Consider the following 23,604-nt stretch of genomic DNA (forward strand, 5'->3'; position numbering starts at 1 on the left):
CACATAAAATACTCTTGTATGTTTGCATATCACAATACCCATCCGCCGACACCGGTCACCTCTCACAAGCCCAGGCCTCGTCTGGTTCAGTATTCAGTTTGCGTGCGTATGTGCAGCCGGAATGAAAAGTTTGATGTGTAATTATTGAAAGAAGCCATCCGGTGAGTGGGGATTGAGAGCTGGGTGTGTGATCCCCTGCCTTTTGGTGATAGCTATTACCCTCACGCATTTGTGTTGAGGCAATACCCATTTGTGTTGAGGCAATACTCACTATGAGGAGACCCGCTTGTCTGTGTTTTTATTTTTAAGGTCTCACAATCTGAATTGGGCATGTCTGGACCATTGGCGCGACTAATTGATTGGATTTGCGCTCTACATTGCTTCCTGTTGCTCTCTACATTGCTTCCTGCTGCGCTTTACTCTGCATCGGAGGGGGAGCATGGAGGGCGGCCCGGGAGAGGAAGGGATGGAGAGGTCGGGCCACTCTCCCCACAGCTTCAGCTCCCCCTCCATCACTGCGCCCCCCTCAGGGCGGCCGCACGGCCCTACAAAACGGGCCTGATCCTGACTCTATGGAAGGAGTTAATCAGCCTGAGGTAGAGAATATAACCTTGTGAGACAAACATAACCATAAAGAAAAAGTAACATTAATAAGCAGATATAAGATGGAACTGTGCCCCATTGTAGAATGGAATCTCCACTTTCACACATATCATACTTGATCAGATAATGACTCAGATGCTTCCAGCTACTTGTTATGCCTGGTACATACACACCATGCAATTTCCCATCAGATAGACGGGTCCAAATGATGATTTCTGACAGGTCCTATCTGATCTTATTTCTGATCGTTTTTGGAAAGTTTAATTGGAAAAACGATCTGAAATCAGATCTGATCTGTTGGAAATTATCAATTTGATCCGTCTATCTGAAGGAAATTGCATGGTGTGACCCAGGTATAACGCCTATAGGATGTAGTCTTCCCAGTGAGTAAATCCTGGTAGACACTTTCAATTATGATTGGCCAATCACTAACTAACCTTACCAACATGCACTATGGGAGCCAACAAATATTGGATTTAATGAGCAGATTGTGTAGGCAAACAATCATACTACATATAGCTAGGTTCACACTTGGTCCGTTAACATATCTGTGGCTCCATTTTTCAGGCCGGACCAAAACTGGAGCCACGGATACCAGTGTTAAATATAGCAGTTTTCTTCACCCATAAAATAACCAGATCTGTCTGCATTCAGAGGGACCCGTTTGTAAAACCTGAATGGACGGTCCGGATTTGCGACATTTTCAAGGACCCCCACTATCTGGAGGGAGAGCGGGGACGGGGGACCCAGGTGTGTGTGGGGGGGGAAACGACCCCCCTTACTGCTGCCATTTCCACGGACTGGAAACGTCCCCTGTGGCTTTACCCTAGCCTCCGTTTTGTTTAGGGGGAAAAAAAAAGGATTCGTTTAAAACGGATTTAATCCTGAACGGACAAGTGTGGACCTAGCCATAGGTGGTATAATTGGTCAGTTATTGGCCAATCATAATTGCGTAATATGTTGGCGCTTTATAAATACAATAAATAAATAAAATAATTGAAAGTGTGTACCAGGCTGCTAAACATGTCAAACGTTCCATCATTTTGCCATAATTGGCCTGCTTGGTGTTAGTAGTTTTCAGATCATCAAATCATTATATTTGTGATCTGTTTATATAACGTTCTATTTGGCTACAAATTACCATAGTTTCTGTGTACAGATCACAAATATAATGATTTGATGACCTGAAAACTACTAACACCAAGCTGGCCAATCATGAATCCACAGTTATGGTTACTAATGCACTTAAGGAGCCCATACACTGGTCGATTTCAGCGATCGATCGATTCTATAGAAATCGATTCTATCAAATTCACCATTTGATCAATTTGCGGCCGATTTCGATCGATTTTATCTATCTGACAGGATGGAAAATTTAGGTCGATCTGCTGCTGGCAGCAGATCGATGGCCCATAAAGTTGCATTGGCTCTGATGGTCCAATAATGCATTTAAAGAGGATCTGTAACATAAAAAGATCCCCTGGGGGGTACTCACCTCGGGTGGGGGAAGCCTCCGGATCCTAATGAGGCTTCCCACGCCGTCCTCCATCCGTCAGGGGTCTCGCTGCAGCCCTCCGTGGAGTCCGGGCAGCGGTGACGTCATTATTTACCTTCCTGGCTCCAGCGCAGGCGCTCTGACGGCTGTCGGCTCCGAACTACACGGAAATACCCGATCGCCGTCGGGTCTGCTCTACTGCGCAGGCGCAAGTTTCCGGCGCCTGCGCAGTAGAGCGGACCCGACTGAGATCGGGTATTTCCGTGTAGTTCGGAACGGAAAGCCTCCACAGCGCCCCCCGCTGGAGCCAGCAAAGGTAAATATTAAACTAACAGTCGGCACAGTCGCCGGCTGTTCGGAGGGCTGCGGAGAGACCCCCGTGGGACAGAGGACGGCGTGGGAAGCCTCATTAGGATCCGGAGGCTTCCCCCACCCGAGGTGAGTACCCCCCAGGGGATCTTTTTAATGTTACAGAGTCTCTTTAAGGGGCCCATAAACTGGTCGATTTCAGCCATCGATCGATCGATTCTATAAAATCGATCGATCAGAAATCAATTTTATCAAATTCCCCATTCGATCGATTTGCAACCGATTTTGATCGATTTGATCTATCTTACAGGATGGAAAATCTAGCTCGATCTGCTGCTGATAGCAGATTGATGGCCCATAGAGTTCCATTGAATTTAATGGTCCAATAATGCATTTAGATCGATTTCCAATAGATTTCATTTTGAAATCTATTGGAAACCTGTTCCTAGTGTGTGGCACACAACAGATAGATTCCTGTAAGATTGAACTTGACAGGCATCTGCCAGAAAGCTATCTGATGGTCAAATCTGCTGCAAATCTATAAGTGTATGGCCACCTTTACACACAGCTCATACTCAGTGCTTAAAACTGACTGAGGCTGGGTGCACACATAACAGAGCGTGAAAGGTTGCGTTTTCTGTCATCTATGGGGGTTTTTGTGTGGGTTTTTAGTACATTTGCGTTTTTTCTTTGCAGATGCGTTTTTCAAGCGTTTGTGTGCGTTTTTATGCATTTGTGTTTCGCATATACAAAACCCATATGCGTTTTGTATGCGCTTTTCAATTGTATTTTATGGTAATCCCTAAGAAAACAACAGGAAGCGGAAATACATCAGAAAACAATTCTTTAAAATAAAAACGCATGTTAAACGCAAACGTAAAACAAAAAAAACCGCATACCATTGCGTTCTCATTGACTTCCATTATGTGCGTTTCTGAATATTATGCAACAAAACCTGCATTTTAAAAACGCATGTTTGCAAACACATATGCGTTTTTGTATGCATTTTTTCCTGCAGCCTATCGACTTCCATTAGCGACAAAAATGCAGTGTTTGCTCTGCATCGTTAGCGTTTCTGCTACATGTGCACCTAACCTGTATGTTCTTTATTCCATATACTTATTCTTCTTATATGCATCCTCTATTTATAACCAGCTGAGTCACTATCCGCTGGTCTCCTCCTCTGCATAGCCGCTTATACACACTATACTTCCTGCTGAACCGACACCCCGAAGCAGGAAGTATAGTGTGTATAAGCGGCTATGCAGAGGAGGAGACCAGCGGCTAGTGGCCGGTAATTGGAACTCAGGCAGGTGAGTTGCTCTCTACATTGCTTCCTGTTGCTCTCTACATTGATTCCTGCAGCTCCCCCTCCATCACTGCGCCCCCCTCAGGGCGGCCACACGGCTCTACAAAACAGGCCTGATCCTGACTCTATGGAAGGAGTTAATAAGCCTGAGGTAGAGAATATAACCTTGTGAGAAAATCATAACCATAAAGAAAAAGTAACATTAATAAGCAGATATAAGATGGAACTTTGCCCCATTGTAGAATGGAATCTCCACTTTCACACATATCATACTTGATCAGATAATGACTCAGATGCTTCCAGCTAGTTGTTATGCCTGGTACATACACACCATGCAATTTCCCATCAGATAGACGGGTCCAAACGATGATTTCTGGCAGGTTCTATCTGATCTGATTTCTGATCATTTTTCTGATGCATTTTTTGTAGAAGTTTTTGTAAAGTTTAATTGGAAAAACGATCTGAAATCAGATCTGATCTGTTGGAAATTATCAATTTTACCAGTCTATCTGAAGGAAATTGCATGGTGTGACCCAGGTATAACGCCTATAGGGCGTAGTCTTCCCAGTGAGTAAATCCTGGTAGACACTTTCAATTATAATTGGCCAATCACTAACTAACCTTACCAACATGCACTATGGGAGCCAACAGATATTGGATTGAATGAGCAGATTGTGTAGGCAAACAATCATACTACATATAGCTAGGTTCACACTTAGTCCGTTAACATACCTGTGGCTCCGTTTTTCAGGCCGAATCAAAGTTGGAGCCACGGATACCAGTGTTAAAGATAGCAGTTCTCTTCACCCATAAAAAAAACATATCTGTCTACGTTCAGCGGGACCCGTTTTCAATACCTGAACGGACGGTCTGAATTTGCAACATTTTCAAGGACCCCCACTAGAGGGAGAGCGGGGACAGGGGACCTAGGTGAGGGGGGGGGGGGGAACTACCCCCTCCCTGCTGCCATTTCCATGGACTGGAAATGTCCCCTGTGGCTTTACCCTAGCCTCCGTTTTGTTTAGGAAAAAAAAAGGGAACCGTTTAAAACGGATTCTATCCTGAACCGACAAGTGTGGACCTAGCCATAGGTGGTATAATTGGTCAGTAATTGGCCAATCATAATTGAAAGTGTGTACCAGGCTACTAAACATGTCAAACGTTCCATTGTTTTGCCAAGATTGGCCTGCTTGGTGTTAGTAGTTTTCAGATCATCAAATCATTATATTTGTAATCTGTTTATATAACTTTCTATTTGGCTACTAATTACCATAGTTTCTGTGTACAGATCACAAATATGATTTGATGATCTGAAAACTACTAACACCAAGCTGGCCAATCATGAATCCACAGTTATGGTTACTAATGCACTCAAGGGGCCCATACACTGGTCGATTTCAGCGCAATCAGAAATCGATTCTACCAAATTCCCCATTCGATCGATTTGCGGCCGATTTCGATCAATTTGATCTATCTGACAGGATGAAAAATTTAGGTCGATCTGCAGCAGATCTACCTAAATTTTCCATCCTGTCAGATAGATCAAACCGATCGAAATCGGCCGCAAATCGTTAGAATGGGGAATTTGATAGAATCGATTTCTGATCGATGGCCCATAGAGTTGCATTGGCTCTAATGGTCCAATAATGCATTTAAGGGGCCCATACACTGGTCGATCAGAAATCAATTCTATCAAATTCATCATTCGATCGATTTGCGGCCGATTTTGATCGATTTGATCTGTCTTACAGGATGGAAAATCTAGGTTGATCTGCTGCTGGTAGCAGATCGATGGCCCATAGAGTTGCATTGGATTTAATGGTCTAATAATGCATTTAGATCGATTTTCAATAGATTTCATTCAAATCTGTTCCTAGTGTGTGGCACACATCAGATAGATTCCTGTCAGATTGGACTTGACAGGCATCTGCCAGCAATCTATCTGATGGTCAAATCGGCTGCAAATCTATAAGTATATGGCCACTTTTAGATCGATTTCGAATTGATTTAATTTTGAATTCTATTGGAAATCTGTTCCTAGTGTGTGGCACACATTAGATAGATTCCTGTCAGATTGGACTTGACAGGCATCTGCCAGAAAGCTATCTGATGGTCAAATCTGCTGCAAATCTATAAGTGTATGGCCACCTTTACACTCAGCTCATACTTAGGGCTGGTGCACACCAAAACCCGCTAGCAGATCCGCAAAATGCTAGCAGATTTTGAAACGCTTTTTCTTCTTTTTCTGTAGCGTTTCAGCTAGCGTTTTGCGGTTTTGTCTAGCGGTTTTGGTGTAGTAGATTTCCTGTATTGTTACAGTAAAGCTGTTACTGAACAGCTACTGTAACAAAAAACGCCTGGCAAACCGCTCTGAAGTGCCGTTTTTCAGAGCGGTTTGCGTTTTTCCTATACTTAACATTGAGGCAGAAACGCATCCGCAATCCAAAAAATGCCTCACCCAGGCATTTTTCGTTTCTGCAAAACGCCTCCCGCTCTGGTGTGCACCACCCCATTGAGATACATTGACCAAGCAGATCCGCAGCCGCAAGCGGATCTGAAAACGCCCAAAAAGCCGCTCGGTGTGCACCAGCCCTCAGTGCCTAAAACTGACTGAGGCTGGGTGCACAGAGCGTGAAAGGTTGCGTTTTCTGTCATGTGTGGGTTTTTGTGTGTGTGTTTTTAGTACGTTTGCATTTTTTCCTTGCAGATGCGTTTTTAAAGCATTTGTGTGCGTTTTTATGCATTTGTGTTTCGCATATACAAAACCCATATGTGTTTTGTATGCGCTTTTCAAATGCGTTTTATGCTAATTCCTAGGAAGACAACAGGAAGCGGAAATACATCAGAATTTTTTTTAAAATAAAAGCGCATGGAAAACGCAAACATAAAAAACGCATACCATTGCATTCCCATTGACTTTCATTATGTGCGTTTTTGAATATTATGCAACAAGACCTGAATTTTAAAAACCGCATATGCGTTTTTATATGCATTTTTCCTGTGGCCCATCGACTTCCATTAGCGACAAAAACGCAGTGTTAGTTCTGCAACATTAGCGTTTCTGCTAAGTGTGCACCTAACCTGTATGCTCTCTATTCCATATACTTATTCTTCTTCCTATATGCTTCCTCTATGTATAACCAGCTGAGTACTGTGAGGTCATCAGGTAATCTCAGCATCCTCTATACCCAGCTGAGTATTGTGAGGTCATCAGGTAATCCAAGCATCCTCTATACCCAGCTGAGTATTGTGAGGTCATCAGGTAATCCCAGCATCCTCTATCTATACCCAGCTGAGTATTGTGAGGTCATCAGGTAATCCCAGCATCCTCTATTTGTACCCAGCTGAGTATTGTGAGGTCATCAGGTGGGAAAAAACAGCTGTAACTGATCAGTCAAGTTTTCATCTGGAAAGACAATTTACAGCATGTCAGTACTGTTTGCATGTAATTGATCATGTACTCTGTACTAAGGATTTGATTAAATTTACTTCTTTTCATAATTCACACTGATGTAATGCTTCCTGAGTGAGGTTTGTTGGCTTTTTTGTATATACTGACTTTGCTTATCTTTTCAATAAAACGTTAAAAGAAAAAATACATATATATATATATATATATATATATATATATATATATATATATATATATATATATATATATATATATATATATATATGTGTGTGTGTGTGTATATATATATAACTCTATGATTTTTTTTATCTATTTGACAGGTATATATAGCCATCATTTCTGATATCATTTGGTATATCTGCTCACATTACTTTTTCTCTGGCTACTATATATGTATATATACCACTTTCATTACCAATTTCATTACCATAATTGCTGTATTGAAATCCCTATGTGACTCTATGATTGTTGTTTAAATAATAAAAAAGAATAAATACTAAAACATTCCTTCCTTTCTTCCGTTTTGGCATCGGAGCTGCGATCAGCGGCAGAAGCGCCCCGCTCTGCTCGGCGGTTTCTAGGCGAATGCCTCGCTCCCGCTCCTCGCTCCTCGCAAAGCCACAGAGCGGACCATGTTGAGAACAGACACAGCCCCCGCGCGCAGCTGTGTCACACTTGTGCTTCTTCTCCCGCCTCTTCGCGGGGTTTTCAGGCGATCTGCGACCCCCAAACCCGGGACCACCCGCATATCTCCATCTCCGGACTCCCCCCAGAAGACCCGAACAGGAATCCCGGAGGAATGTCGCCGCTTTCATGTGGAAATCCCCCGATCCATGGGCGCCACCTGGCGGTCACAGCACTAGCGGCGGGGATACGGCTGTTCGGGGGCAGATTGCGGGGGTGAGAGGAGGCAGAGAGGGGAGATCGCTGCTGGGGGTGGAGGAGGCCTCTCTGGCAGATACCTGTAATGCTAATTGGGGCCTCCAGGGGGCAGTGATGGGGAGCTATGAGCAGTTTTGTGTGATAGGAAAAGCACAGAGCCTGTCACGTGACCCCGGAGCTGTCGGCACTGGAAGCTCAGAAGTGGCCCTGTCACCGTAGAGGGCACGTGCAGAGGGGAGGGGCTCTGGCACATCCCCCCGACCCCACTTCCATACAACAAAGGTGGCTGCAAGAAGCCACGCCCCTGGCTCCGATAAGCTCCGCCCCCAGTCGCGAGAAGCTCCGCCCCCAATCCAGGACACTTTGGAGAGGCAGCTCTGACAGGAATTTGGGAGCAGGTGAGACTGTGCATCCCTGATAGCAGCACCCACACTGATTCCCCCCCCCCAATCACCCTCACTGATCCCTCCTCCCCCCCCCAGCACCCGCAGTAACTTCTCCTTCATCCATACACCCACACTGACCTCTTTCCCAATCACCCACACTGACCCCTACTCCCTCCCCAGCACCCACAGTAATTTCTCCCTCACCCCCCCCCCCCCCACACACACACACACACACACTGACCTCTCCCTCCCCCAATTACCCACCACTGACCCCTCCCCCCCAGATCCCACAGTAATTTCTCCATCACCCACCCATCCTCCCCCCCTCCCTCCAAACACACACACTAACCCTTCCCCAGCACCCACAGTAACTTCTCCTTCATCCATACACCCACACTGACCTCTTCTCCAATCACCCACACTGACCCTTACTCCCCAGCACCCACAGTAACTTCTCCCTCATCCACACACACTGACCCCTCCCCCCCAGCACCCACGGTAACTTTTGCCTCACCCACCCACACTGACCTCTCCCTCCACTCACCCACGCTGATCCCTCACCCAGAACCCACAGTAACTTCTCCCCCCCACACACACACACACTCTGACCTCTCCTTCCACCAATCAAGCCATGCTGATCCCTCACACCCCCCCCCCCAGAACCCACGGTAACCTCTCCCCCCCACACCCACACTGACCTCTCCCTCCACCAATCACCTACACTTACCCATCACCCCCCCCCTCCCCGAACCCACAATAACTTCTCCCCCCCACACACACACACACACACACACACACACACACACACTGACCTCTCCCTCCACCCACACTAACCTCTCCATCACCCACACTGACCTTTCCCTCCCACCAGCACCCACACTGACCTCTCCCTCCCCCACTCCCACACTAACCTCTCTCACCCGCCACAATCCACACTAACCTCTCCCTTCCCTGACAACCACACTAACCTCTCCCTTCCCCACCACTCACACTAACCTCTCCCACCCCCCAGAACCCACACTGACCTCTCCCTTACCCAACAACCACACTGACCTCTCCCTTCCCTCACCCCTACACTAACCTCTCCCACCCCCCAGAACCCACACTAACTTCTCCCTTCTCCAACAACCACACTGACCTCCCCCGACACCCACACTGACCCCCCCCCCCCCCAGCACCCATCCTGACCTCTCCCTCCTCCCAGCACCTACACTGAGTTCTCCCTCCTCCAGCACAAGTGGCATAGGAATCACCATAGGAGCCATAGTGGCTGCTGTGGCGGCCTTAGCCAAGGGCCCTATTCTCTTTTCTGGCGTTAGGGGGGTCTGCTGCGAGCCTCATGGAGACCCATGGCGGTCCCCCTGAAGTGTACAGCTACCAAAGGGGGGACATTTCACCCTGGGCCGGCTTCACAGATGCAATAGAAAATACAGCTGTAACACCGCGACCACTCGATTAGCTCCACCCCCACCTCTGTACCAGTCCACCTGGCTGTCATGCCTCCTTACTGCTTTCTGTGTTGGGTGCCAGGGATGTGATGCTCCTGTCATGCTCCTGCTATTTGCTGCTGTGGTGCTGTGCTTCGCCCCTCCGTCCTGGAACTTTCAATCTGGAAACCGTGGCGCAAGTGCCACATGTAACATTGCTGCATTTTCCCCATGGGCTAAAGTGCTCTATTTTCCCTATAGGCTAAAGTGCTGCATTTTCCATATGGTCTAGTGTGCTGCATTTTATATATTGGCTAACGTGCTGCATTTTATATATTGGCTAATGTGCTGCATTTTCCATATGGTCTAGTGTGCTGCATTTTATATATTGGCTAACGTGCTGCATTTTATATATTGGCTAATGTGCTGCATTTTCCATATGGTCTAGTGTGCTGCATTTTATATATTGGCTAACGTGCTGCATTTTATATATTGGCTAATGTGCTGCATTTTCCATATGGTCTAGTGTGCTGCATTTTATATATTGGCTAACGTGCTGCATTTTATATTTCCCAATGCCTTATGTCATCACACGAATGGGTAGATGCGCCGCCCACTCTACCCCATAGGACGTCATTATTTATAAATTTGCATACCTAGCCTGCCCCCCCAGTCTTTTTTTCGTCCTCGGAACTCACCTCAGGGATGTATGTATACAGGAGGCTATTTTTAGCCACATCATTTTTATTTTTACCCCCTACCTACTGTATTTACAGTGTTTTATCTGGTGGCCTCGGCCAGTGAAACCCCGTATACTATAAACTAGTTTGGGGAGGGGCTGCCAGTTTGCTGGTGTCGGGCAGCCCGGGTAAGCTTTATGAGTGATCTAAATGATCTGGAGCAGTGCCCGAACAAACGTACGTGTAAGCCGCTAAATGCGTCTTCCTTTGGCTGTGGAGTCCTTTTCCCTTTCATGCTTCCCTTTGCCTCTCTCTCCCCGACGAGCGCCGTCTATGCGTGCGCTCCAGCTTCCCCTCTGCGCTCCACTGAGACTTCCGGGTTCCGGACTTCCGCCGGAAGTGAGGTAGCGGCCTCTTGCCACTCCACAATTGGCCAGATTGAGCCGGAGGTATGCGGAGAGCAGGGGAGGGTTATTTAATCTGTCAGACACGGCGTCTTCCGTGCTGACAGTCGGAATGGAGGGGGAGAGAGGCGCCCACGCTCCAGGAGAGAGCCGTGCGGATCCAGCACAGCACATGCCCTCAGGGCAGGAGACTGCAGATAGGTGCTGGCCAGCTCAGGAAATAGAACGTTTTTTTATAGTACCTTTTCTTTTTCTTCTTCTCACTTCTGTCCTTATCCTTTCAGCTCATTCAGCTGTACCTATGGACTCCACAGCAAGCACCTCAAACCAGCATCGCGCTGAAAGGTAGGGGGAATGCAGGTAGGTTCTCTTGCCCGCATTACTGAGTGCATGACTGACAGGCATGTTCTGTTCAGTCCTAGGAAACACCGCAGTAAGAAGAAAAAGAGCACCAGAAGCAGATCAAGATCGAAGAAACGAAGCCCTGTATGTTATTACTACCGGGACAGGAGCCGCTCGCCCAGGAGATACAGATCAATATCTCGGAGTCCAAGAAGAAAGGGATGCTGGGCTTGCAATAAGGACGTTATACCGGGGAAAACGGTTTGCGAAAGGTGCTTCACAGAAATGTCTTCGGAGTCGCAGCAACCTCCGGTGGATGTATCGGAACTAATAAAGCAGGCAGTCCAGGACTCCATAAAGGAGTACATAGCATCCCTCCCATCACAGCCTTCAACATCGACAGAAGCACAACAGCAACCGCTAGCACTCACTGATGACCTTACAGCGGCAGGTTTTGACTTTGCACTAGTTGAGCCCTATGTCTGCGCAGTACGTGAGGCTATACAATGGGAAGAGGAAACAGAGGAAGAACCAGGAGCAAAAAAGCAAAAGGAATACTATTCTCACTTAAAGAGGAAAGTCACGCCTTTTCCCTTCATGGATGAGATTGCTGAGGTAATCGATGAAGAATGGCAAAAAATCGAAAGAAAGCCTCCACTAAATAACAGACTTTCCAAATTGTATCCAATAGATGAGGAAAAATCTAAGGATCCACACGGTGCGTTTGCGCACTCGATTTCCCGCTCGATTCCCGTCAATTCGTTTATTTCCAACATGTCCGATTTGGATTTCGATGGATCGTTAGGTCGATTCGCATGCAAAGTATGCCGAATCAACCTAATGATCCATCGAAATCCAAATCGGACATGTTGGAAATAAACAAATCGACGGGAATCGAGCGGGAAATCGAGTGCGCGAACGCACCGTGTGGATCCAGCATAAGAAGTTAGATGATCCTCCAGTGGTGGATGCTTCCGTAATGAGGTTAGCTAAACCTACTACATTACCGAGAGAAAATACTGGTTCCTTTCGGGACGCCCTTGAAAGAAAAATCGACAGTGAACTAAGGAAGATCTATACTAGCTCAGGAGGAGCAACTAGACCGGCAGTGGCACTCACGTCAATCGCCAAGGCCTTGAGGGCATGGACTCTAAATATAACATCAATAGTTGCATTGCATAAGTTCCTGAGTCTCAGCAATCATGTTTGGTAATCTTAGAACCCCAGCATCTGGATTTTCCAATTTCACAGTTGAAGAGCTGTGGTTCAGATTCTCAGGCACTGTATCCTGATCTTTCTGTTTCTATACCTTGTTCTAGCTCCACGAGTGGTTCAGAGCATCTGTTATGCGAACTTGAAATCACACAATCATTGCCTTGTTTAGAAAATGTTCCAGTAAATTCGCCCTGTACCATGAATTACTCACTTGTTTAGCAGCTTTTTTGAAATTACAGTCCACTCTAGTAAAACTTGATGAATCTTTGTCATGTGAAGCAGAAGTGATTGAAGCATTGTCCTTGTCAGCAAGTGTTTTAGATACTTTGCCCTGTACACAGTCTGATTTAACCAATTATGTTGAGTCCCTCTCTGATATTGCAGCAGTCAGGGAACTCCAGGCCTGTCCTCTGAATGTTTCAGACATTTTGCCCTGTAACATGGATAATTCTGAGTCTCTGGAAAAAATAATAGAACTCTCAGAATTCCAGTCCGGTTTAGTGAGTGTTCCTGAAACCCTGTCTTGTACCTTAGGAAATTCTGGTTCTCTGGCCGGTGGGGCAGAGGTTCCAGAGTCCCCTTCCTGTCCAGTGAATTCCTCAGTTTTGCCTAGTTCAGTGGGGGTTGCTACAATACTGACTTGTTTTGCAGCTCTTTTGGAGCTCCAATCCAGTGTACTGGATGGGTCACTGTCCAGTCCAGAGGAAGTTGCGGAGTCCGTGTCTAGTTCAGTGCATACATCAGAAGACTTGTCCTGTCTTGTTAATGCCCCTAAACCTGATTTGTTAATAACCTTGCTAGATTCAGCGACATCTAAGTCTGATCCTGCATTCTTTAGTGAGAGTCCAGTAGCTGTGAAGTCTAGTCATGATGATTTTTTTTTGCCCAGTCCTGGTTTCGGTCCTAAAGTGACTGACTCTGAGGTCCGCAGTTCCTTGACATGCCCAGAAGCTTCTCTTGTGCCAGTGTGCCCAGATGTGCTTCGTGTGACAGAATGCCCGTGTATCTAATGTGTTAGCGTGCTCAGATGCTTCCTTAGTGGAGACATGTTCTGATATTGCCAGTCTGCCTGCATGCCCAGAAATGGTTCTGGTCCCTGAAAGCCCTGATCTTGATGTTTGTCCTTGTAACCCTGACTCTGGAATTGCCGTAGGTTCCATAGGGGTTCTTGATAGTTCCCCATGTGAGCCTAAGGGGCGTTCTAACCTTTTGGGATCTCTATGGAGCTTCAAAGTGTTCTGGGAGATCTCTGAGGTAACTTGTCCTGGTACCTTGGACTGGTTCAACAGTGGGTATTGTGTTGGTAAGGACAGTTCCGGTGGGCATTGCAAAGGGTTTGGCATTTTTGGACAGTCCCTGGAAGGTGGTGGGTATTGCTCAGAGAGTTTCAGGGGGCTTATTCCTGGAAATCACGGCTCTAATGGGTATCACACTGGGGCTTGTAGTACTGATGGGCATGGTTCTGTAGGTTCTGGTTCTCATGGATTCTAGTCTTGAGGTGAATGATTCTGGAATTTGGTCTTGTCGGGCTGTCCCGGCCATTAAGAATTATCAGTCAGATTGCTTTACTGGGAATGTCAGTTTTGAAAGGCGTCTAGTATCCGCCTTTAAAGGGAAGGTTCAGGGAGGGTGGTTAAAAAATAAAAATCAATTTCCACTTACCTGGGGCTTCCTCCAGCCCGTGGCAGGCAGGAGGTGCCCTCGCCGCCGCTCTGCAGGCTCCCTGTGGTCTCCGGTGGCCGACCCGACCTGGCCAGGCCGGCTGCCAGGTCGGGCTCTTCTGCACTCCAAGGCCCGGCACTTCTGCGTCCCACGCCGGCACGCTGACGTCATCGGACGTACGCCGGGCTGTACTGCGCAGGCGCAGAACTACTGCGCCTGCGCAGTACAGCCCGGAGGACATCCGATGACGTCAGCGCGCCGGCGTTGGACGCAGAAGTGCCGGGCCTTGGAGCGCAGAAGAGCCCGACCTGGCAGCCGGCCTGGCCAGGTCGGGTCGGCCACCGGAGATCACCGGGAGCCTGCGGAGCGGCGGCGAGGGCACCTCCTGCCTGCCACGGGATGGAGGAAGCCCCAGGTAAGTGGAAATTGATTTTTATTTTTTAACCACCCTCCCTGAACCTTCCCTTTAAGGGGGGGGGGGGGGTACTGTTATGATCACTTCTGCAGCATGTACTGCTGGCTGCAGTTGTACTGTAGCCAAGCAATTTTTGATTTCTTTACATGCATTTGCTCGCATAGTTTTGCTTGCATTCACACTAAGTGATTCCATCTGCAGTCGCTCTGCAGTTCATGGCAGTTTGGGATGCTCTTGTAAAATCAAACAAATTAATTGTCTGTTGCAGTGGAGCTGCAATCCCTTTCATGCAGGTTGCATAGTTTTGTCTACCTTTTCCTGCTGCCAGCTTGTGACTGATTATCATTCACCTGTGTGGGAATCTGCATGTCTGCTCCCATTGGATGACCTCAGTATAAAGAGCTGCTTCCTGCAGTGCTCCACGGGCTATCATAGTTTCAGTTTCAGTCTGTTACTCTGTTTGCGATTAGCTACCTCGTTTCAGTCTGTCTTGTTTATGGGCGCTTGCTGTTACTGAGTCAGTGACTAGTTTAGCAAGCATTCATTCTATCCACCTGTCCTGATCTTTCTGAGTCCGACCTTGTACTGAGCCACTATTAACCTCCTTAGCAGTATGGACGCGTTATTGCGTCCATTACCGCCGGAGGACGCCGCTCAGGCCCCGCTAGGCCGATTTTCATATTTTTATTTTAAAACACGCAGCAAGCACTTTGCTTGCTGCGTGTTGTATACGATCGCCGCCACTCGCCGCCGATGCGCCGCTACCCGCCACGTAAGGACCTCCCCCCCTCCCGAGACCCCTGCGCAGCCTGGCCAATCAGTGCCAGGCAGCGCTGAGGGGTGGATCGGAACTCCCGATGATTTCACAACGTCGATGACGTCATCACGATCATCGCCATGGCGACGGGGGAAGCCCTAAAGGAAATCCCATTCAAGAACGGGATTTCCTTATGGCTAACAGCGCCAGCGGCGATCGGAGGGGTGGGAGGGATGCGGAAAGGAGGGGGGCATCATGTAGCTAGTGCTAGGCTAGCTACATGATTGAAAAAAAATATTAAAAAAATAGCGCTGAGCTGCCCCCTGGCGATCTTTAATAGAACGCCAGGGAGGTTAAGTATTGTTTGTGGTTGCTCGGATCTACGCCTGCTCTGTGCGCCACATCTCTTACTGGAATCAGTCCTCTCCTCCACTAGTGCGTTCGCACTATAACTGGGGATATCCTGGTTCCTTGTGCTTGCGTGTGTGTCTCCTTCACGTCAGGATATGCATTACATGCTGACTGTGCAGAATATACCACCGAGCGTGACAGATAGGATATGCTCACACAAGAGCGTGATTAGGAATAAAGATAGGAAGCAGGCAGTCTCCACCCACTTTGCTGAACATGGCCATACTGTATCCCAATTAAAAGTGCAGATCATAGATGGGGTTCCCCCTAATTGGAGAGGTAGATTGAGTAGGGATGATGAACTATCAAAAAGAGAAGCGGGATGGATAAGAAGATTGGGTGTGTTGGGGGAGGGAGGCCTAAATCATGACTATGACCTTGGTTTTTGTATTTAGCGATATGATGCTGTATATTTTTATATGTATAATTTTCTTTTTTGCTCTATTTTTACAGAGCTTTCATCTTACTGGGAGGCGACCTCAGGAGGGGACATAGCAGATGAGGTTGGAAGTCTATGGCTCCTGGAGAGGTAAATGTGCTTTGCTAGCAAGCCGTTGTTGCTTTGATCAATGTTGACTACTTCTGTTTATGCCTATCACCATGACCACGCTTCCCCCATAGAGGTGGTGTTGGCGTCCGATTGGCCGCTTTGTGGCATGTGGCCGCTTGGAACTGCGTTGTGTAAACATGCAGGGCCGATCGGTGTAGTTGTTAGCCATTCCCCCCTTGCATCATTTGATGCTATCAGGGATGGTCGTAGTCAGCCAACTTCGCTACTCTGGAACTAGGAGTTTTACGCAATTACGCTTCGAAACTACGGCTTTGAAATTAAATATTCGCTTAGTATGCATTTTGCAGACTACGTGTTAAAATACGCATTTACGCGTAGTGGTAAGCATAGTGTATGCGGATGCTTATGCCTGTATGCAGAAAATGTTACGCAATAATTTCTCTATAAATGCTTATACCGGGAACTCTTGTATGCGTACATTCCCTTTCCAATGCGTAAATTTGTAAGCATACAATCGCACGCGGAAAATTAGCAGCGAGTAACGCATTCGTAGTTCACTACGCAATACACATGTTAACTACGCATAGTTGGTATAAGCAGTTCTTCTCTACACGTAAATTCGTAAGCGTAGTTTTGAAACTTTACCTACGAACTACGATGCATAGATGCGAACTGCGATGCGTAAATTCGCACTGGCGTAGTTTCTTCTCATCTCTGGACGCTATGCGCCCGGATTGGACACTGGGTGGAGGCTTGTCCATGTGCTGGTGACGTCAGTGGGTTTCCGTGCAGAGAGCCATAGACTCATATGTGCAGTGCTGTGGGCGGCTGCAGACCTCGTATGTCATTCTACACTTTGCATAAAAGGCTGTCAGTTCCCCACTGAGTCCGCCAATGTCCTAGTAAGCAGATTGGCTGTGGGAACTTTGATTTAATTGGTGGATGGGTCACATGGTTGCTATATAAGGATGTAATGTGTGATGCATTTGTATGGGCTTCTCAGCTTGATAAAGGGCTTTGAGACCAGAAACAGCGGGCTGTCTCTGCATAGCCCAATGATTTTATTGTTTTTTCAATAAAAGAGCTTATATTGTTGCAGTGCCAGCCTCCATCCAATCTTTGACTAGTCATTTAGGGAGGTCAGCCACGATGCTATGAGGTCTGATGTCATTGCATGCAATGTGTTCACATTTGCACTAAGAGGCTCACTGCTGTCTGTCATTTAGGGGGGTCAGCAGCACTGACATGAGGTCTGATGTTCTTGCATATCATGTGCTAAGGGACCCACTGCTGTCAGTCATATAAGGGGGTCAGCTGCACTGATTTGAGGTCTGATGTCATTACATATCATGTGGTAACAATTGCACTGAGGTGTCCACTGCGGTCAATCATGTAGGGGGGTCAGCCGCACTGACATGAGGTCTGTTATTGCATATCATGTGGAGATTTAATCCCTACCATAGTCTTATGTCTATATTGTAGTCTAGGGCCAATTTTGGGGGGAATACAATTAACATATCTGTATGTTTTTGGTATGTGGGAGGAAAACAGAGTGCCCGGAGAAAACCCACGCAGACACAGGGAGAACATACAAACTCCTTGGAGATGTTGGCCTGGCTAGGATTCGAACCACAGACCCAGCGCTGCAAGAAAAGAGTAGAGTTGGGCCGAACGGTTCGCCTGCGAACGGTTCCATGCGAACTTCAGTGGTTCGCGTCCCGCAGGCGAACTTTTGTGGAAGTTCGGTTCGCCCCATAATGCACCATGAGGGTCAACTTTGACCCTCTACATCACAGTCAGCAGGCCCAGTGTAGCCAATTAGGCTACACTAGCCCCTGGAGCCACTCCCCCCCTAATAAAAGGCAGGCAGCGGCGGCCATTACGCTCACTCGTGTGCCTGCGTTAGTGAGAGTAGGGCGAGCTGCTGCAGACTGTCTCTCATAGGGAAAGATTAGTTAGGCTTAGCTTGTTCCTGTCTGCATACCTGTTCTGTTCAGTGAGCCAACCATACCTGTTCTGTTCAGTGACCCCACTGGATACCTGCATACCTGTTCAGTGAACCTGCCACTGCATACCTGTTCTGTGAACTCACCACTGCATACCTGTACTTTGAACCCACCACTGCATACCTGTTCAGTGAACCCACCACTGCATACCTGTTCAGTGAACCCACCACTGCATACCTGTTCAGTTAACCTGCCACTGCATACCTGTTCTGTGAACCCACCACTGCATACCTGTTCTGTGAACCCACCACTGCATACCTGTTCAGTGAACCCACCACTGCATACCTGTTCAGTGAACCTGCCACTGCATACCTGTTCTGTGAACCCACCACTGCATACCTGTTCTGTGAACCCACCACTGCATACCTGTTCAGTGAACCCACCACTGCATACCTGTTCAGTGAACCCGCCACTGCATACCTGTTCAGTGAACCTGCCACTGCATACCTGTTCTGTGAACCCACCACTGCATACCTGTTCAGTGAACCTGCCACTGCATACCTGTTCTGTGAACCCACCACTGCATACCTGTTCTGTGAACCCACCACTGCATACCTGTTCTGTGAACCCACCACTGCATACCTGTTCTGGGAACCCACCACTGCATACCTGTTCAGTGAACCCACCACTGCATACCTGTTCAGTGAACCCACCACTGCATACCTGTTCAGTGAACCCACCACTGCATACCTGTTCAGTGAACCCACCACTGCATACCTGTTCAGTGAACCTGCCACTGCATACCTGTACTGTTCAGTGAACCCGCCACTGCATACCTGTTCTGTTCAGTGAACCCGCCACTGTATTCCTGTTCAGTGAACCCGCCACTGCATACCTGTTGTGTTCAGTGAACCCGCCACTGTATACCTGTTCAGTGAACCTGCCACTGCATACCTGTTCTGTGAACCCACCACTGCATACCTGTTCTGTTCAGTGAACCCGCCACTGCATGCCTGTTCTGTTCATCAGCCAAGCGACCATATGGGCTGTAAAGCCACCAAAACCTGCACTCTCGCCATGGTGCGCACCAGTCCAGCACAGCCGTCACTACACAAACAGCTGTTTGCGGTGCGTTACACGGTGAGTTTGGTGTGTCAGTGTGAAGCAGTACCTTAATTACACTACCTGATTGATGTATACACATGCAAGATGTTTTAAAGGACTTTAGGCCTGTCATTTAGCATTCAATGTGATTTCTGCCCTTAAAACGCTGCTTTGCGTCAAATCCAGATTTTTCCCGGGGACTTTTGGCATGTATCCCACTCCTCCACCTGGGGGTCCAGGTGTTAGACCCCTTGAAACATCTTTTCCATCACTTTTGTGGCCAGCATAATTTTTTTTTTCAAAGTTCGCATCCCCATTGAAGTCTATTGTGGTTCGCGAACTTTTACGCGAACCGAACCTTACGCGGAAGTTCGCGAACCTAAAATCGCAGGTTCGGCCCCACCAACCACTACGCCACCATGCTCACCACACCCTTATGCCGAATGCATCAGGTAACTGGGTGCAACAGCAGTTACAAATCACTCCTAGCTCTGCTGAGGTGTACTGGTTCTGAAAGAACCTGCTGCCATCATAACAAAAATTACAAATCAGTCATAAGTAATTATGTCACTACACAGTAATACTTTTATCTAAGTAAAATTTAAAAAAATATATAGTTTTATTAATGAAATGAGGTTTGATTAGAAGGATTTCACTCTTTCCTTGAATATAGCTGTGATATTCCAGAAAATATATCTGCAGTTATTCCTGTCTCCTTACACAGGTTGTGTTCCAGTAAATGTAGCTACTTTCCTTTAAATTACACCTCCAGCACACACTGAGCATGTACGAGATTTCAGAGGCAAGGGGAGCGGAGAGGGGCGGACTGGGGAGTGCAGTTTCACAGGCTGAGGGCAGGAGAAGCAGGCAAGTTTGCCTGTGTAATGTGACAAGCAAAACATGGCCGCTCTCATTTGATCACAGGAAGAAATAATCATATACTGTTGAAGCTGTTTGCAGCTAGATTCAGAGGAGTAGCTATGGGTGGGCAAGGGGGGACATATGTCCCCGTGCACAGCACTGTGAGGGTGCTCAGCATGGCCACTGCATCCCCACGTGCATGAGAGGTGGCTCGCTGGCTGCTCAAAGTGCCCCTGCTTCTCTCCCTCCCTCTGCAGAAGTGGTAACAGCAGCAGAATAAGGCTATCTAAAGGGGGCACATCGGACTATCTAAACAGGGCGAAGGGGGGCATATCTGGCTAACTAAAGGGGCACACATTTGTCTATTTAAATGGGGGCACATCTGGCAATCTGAATGGGGTAAGGGGGCACATATAGCTATCTAAATAACATTTGACTCCACCAATGACCACATTCTGATGTGTGGCCACGCCCATTTTGTCCAGAGGGGGCACAAAAACTGTCTTTGTCCCCGGGCGCTGAAAACCCTAGCTACGCCTCTGGCTAGATTTACTGTGTAAACCATGTAAACTTTAGATAAGATATATAGACAAGGTACTTGCTATAGTTAGTTTTTCATCTCGGATCCACTTTAATCATCCAGGAGTTTGAGAGCTCTATACCAGGGGTAGGGAACCTTTGCTTGGGAGCCATATGTGGCTCTTTTGATGGCTACATCTGGCTCACATACAAATCAGTAGGGGTTGATTCACTAAGCTACACTGCTCAAGCAGCGCAGCTTAGTGTGGCAGCGCAAGTAACGTTTTCAAAGTAGTGCATGCAACTGCTATAGCATGCACTACTAACTTACTCTTGCTCCCCCCAAAACGAACAACTGCTCCAATTGTCCCACTCTGGATCCTGTCAGGTCCAGTGACTTTGTAGAACGAGATCCCCGCACTTTGATTAGCTCAATAGGCTACCTGTCACTTGACAGGCAGCCTATTGGGCCAAAGTGTGGGTATCTCGTCCTACAAAGTGAATCAACCCAAGTCAGCTAGCTAATTGTACAAGCTGTTAGTCGGTATTTCTCCTGTCTAGCTCTTGGGAAAATTGCTGATGTTGCTGAAACCCAAGAGAAGCTGAAGACGTTTCTGACACTCCCGCTGCCCGGCGGATCAACTGTATACACATTACCATAGCAACAGGGACGTGAGCCCTACTGTCCCAGTTTGAAACATATTGTATGGCTCTTTTGGAGTTACATTTTAAAATATGAGGCGTTTATTGCTCTCTTAGCCAAAATGGTTCCTGACCCCTGCTCCATACTGTTTAAAAGCAGCAATAAAGAATGGTTTTACTATAAGATAAGTGGCTTTTTATGAGGTACTGTTGTAAAGAAACCGTTGACAGGTGTGGTGCTGGGCCAAGGGGGAGAGGTGGAGTGGAATAGACAGACATGCCCAAGATTTTGACCAAGGTATTGATGTTTAACCACTTTACCCCCAGCTGTACAGATATCTCTGTCCCTTTTTCCATCCTTTCACCCCCAGGGACGGAGATATCCGCACCTCCCGCCGCTTCCCGCGCTCCCGCTCGCTTGTGCACACGCACCAGCTCTTGTGCACGTCGCTGCCTGCTCGCCCGGAGATCAATGAACAGGAAAAACCGGTACCGTTCGTTGATCTAAGCCCTGCAATGATCCGCTACTTCTACGAGAAGCAGCGCGATCATTGTGAGGGAAAAAAAAACGTTTCCCAGCCTCATAGCACTTCCTGCAAGCGTCCTTTTGACGCTTGCAGGTCGCATAAACAAAAAGTTACTGTGGCCATCTTGTGGCCAAATAGTAAAACTACACCCTAAAGCATTTTTTATATTCAAATACATTAGTTTTACACAAAAAATTAACTCATTACCTCCCACCCTCCCCAATTTTTTTTTTGTAATAAAAAAAAAATTACATAAAAAAAACATAAATAGTTACCTTAGGGACTGAACTTTTTAAATATTTATGTCAAGAGGGTATAACACTGTTACTTTATAAACTATGGGCTTGTAATTAGGGATGGACGCAAAACTGAAAAAATGCACCTTTATTTCCAAATAAAATATTGGCGTCAAACATTGTGATAGGGACATCATTTAAACGGTTTTATAACAGGGACAAATGGGCACATACATTTCATGGGTATAAATTACAGTAGCATGCATTATTTAAAAACTATATTGTCCGAAAACTGAAAAATAAGGAATTTTTTCCCAAATTTTATTCCTATTTTCCCATTAAAACATATTTAGAATAAAATAATTCTTGGCATAATGTCCCACCTAAAGAAAGCCTAATTGGTGGCAAAAAAAAAACAAGATATAGTTCAATTCATTGTGATAAGTAATGATAAAGTTATAGATGAATGAATGGAAAGAGGGCTGAAAGGTGAAAATTGCTCTGGTGCTCAAGGGGTAAAACCCCTCAGTGGTCAGGGCCGGCGCAGGGGTGCAGCTAAAGTTTTTGTGGCCCCAAGCGGACTGTAGTAAGTGGCCCTTCCTGGCAAAAAATGGGTGTGGCTATCCTGCATAAGTGGGCGTGGCCATGACATGTGGGTGGAGCGGGAGGACGGATTGGGGCGGGGCTGTTTGCGGGGAAAAATGGATGTAGGGGTGATTGAGGCCTGTGCAGCACGCCGCGATGAAAGATGGGTGTGGCCATGACATTGTATGGGCGGAGCTTAACCGTAGCACAGCAAATATAACCAACTATGACCATTAAATAATAAATGCAGCAACAGTTACCCCAGACACCAGAAAATAAAACCGCAATTTGTGCAACATTTCAGCAGAAAACAAACGCAATTTGTGCAACATTTCAACAGAAAACAAACAGAATTTGGGCCACATTTCAACAGAAATCAAACGCAATTTGGCCCACATTTCAGCAGAAATCAAACGCAATTTGGGCCACATTTCAGGAGAAATCAAAAGCAATTTGGGCACATTTTCAGCAGAAATCAAACGCAATTTGGGCCACATTTCAGCAGAAATCAGACGCAATTTAGGCCACATTTCAGGAGAAATCAAACGCAATTAGAGCACAGTTCAGCAGAAATCAAACGCAATTAGGGCACAGTTCAGCAGAAATCAAATGCAATTAGGGCACATTTTCAGCAGAAATCAAACGCAATTAGGGCACATTTTCAGCAGAAATCAAACGCAATTAGGGCACATTTTCAGAAGAAATCAATCGCAATTAGGGCACATTTTCAGCAGAAATCAAACGCAATTTGGGCACATTTTCAGCAGAAATCAAACGCAATTTGGGCACATTTTCAGCAGAAATCAAACGCTATTTGGGCACATTTTCAGCAGAAATCAAACACAATTAGGGCACAGTTCAGCAGAAATCAAGCGCAATTAGGGCACAGTTCAGCAGAAATCAAACGCAATTAGGGCACAGTTCAGCAGAAATCAAACGCAATTAGGGCACATTTTCAGCAGAA

General features: G+C 46.8%; 1 long non-coding RNA gene across 2 annotated transcripts in view; it reads left to right on the top strand.

Annotated features, from left to right (window-relative positions):
* The first annotated feature begins 8,207 nt into the window (after positions 1 to 8,207).
* LOC137522483 (uncharacterized) overlaps positions 8,208 to 23,604 on the top strand; it is a 46,761-nt gene continuing 31,364 nt past the window's right edge. Inside the window, exons 1-3 of one of the 2 annotated variants that reach the window (XR_011022308.1) lie at positions 8,208 to 8,408; positions 11,192 to 11,252; positions 11,324 to 11,389. This is a non-coding gene — a long non-coding RNA (uncharacterized lncRNA). Of the gene's footprint in view, positions 8,409 to 11,191; positions 11,253 to 11,323; positions 11,390 to 16,162; positions 16,239 to 23,604 lie in introns of those variants that run through there. The other variant, XR_011022307.1, reaches the window with a different exon arrangement.

This window comes from Hyperolius riggenbachi, chromosome 6 (genome assembly GCF_040937935.1).
Source record: "Hyperolius riggenbachi isolate aHypRig1 chromosome 6, aHypRig1.pri, whole genome shotgun sequence".
Taxonomy (NCBI): domain Eukaryota; kingdom Metazoa; phylum Chordata; class Amphibia; order Anura; family Hyperoliidae; genus Hyperolius; species Hyperolius riggenbachi.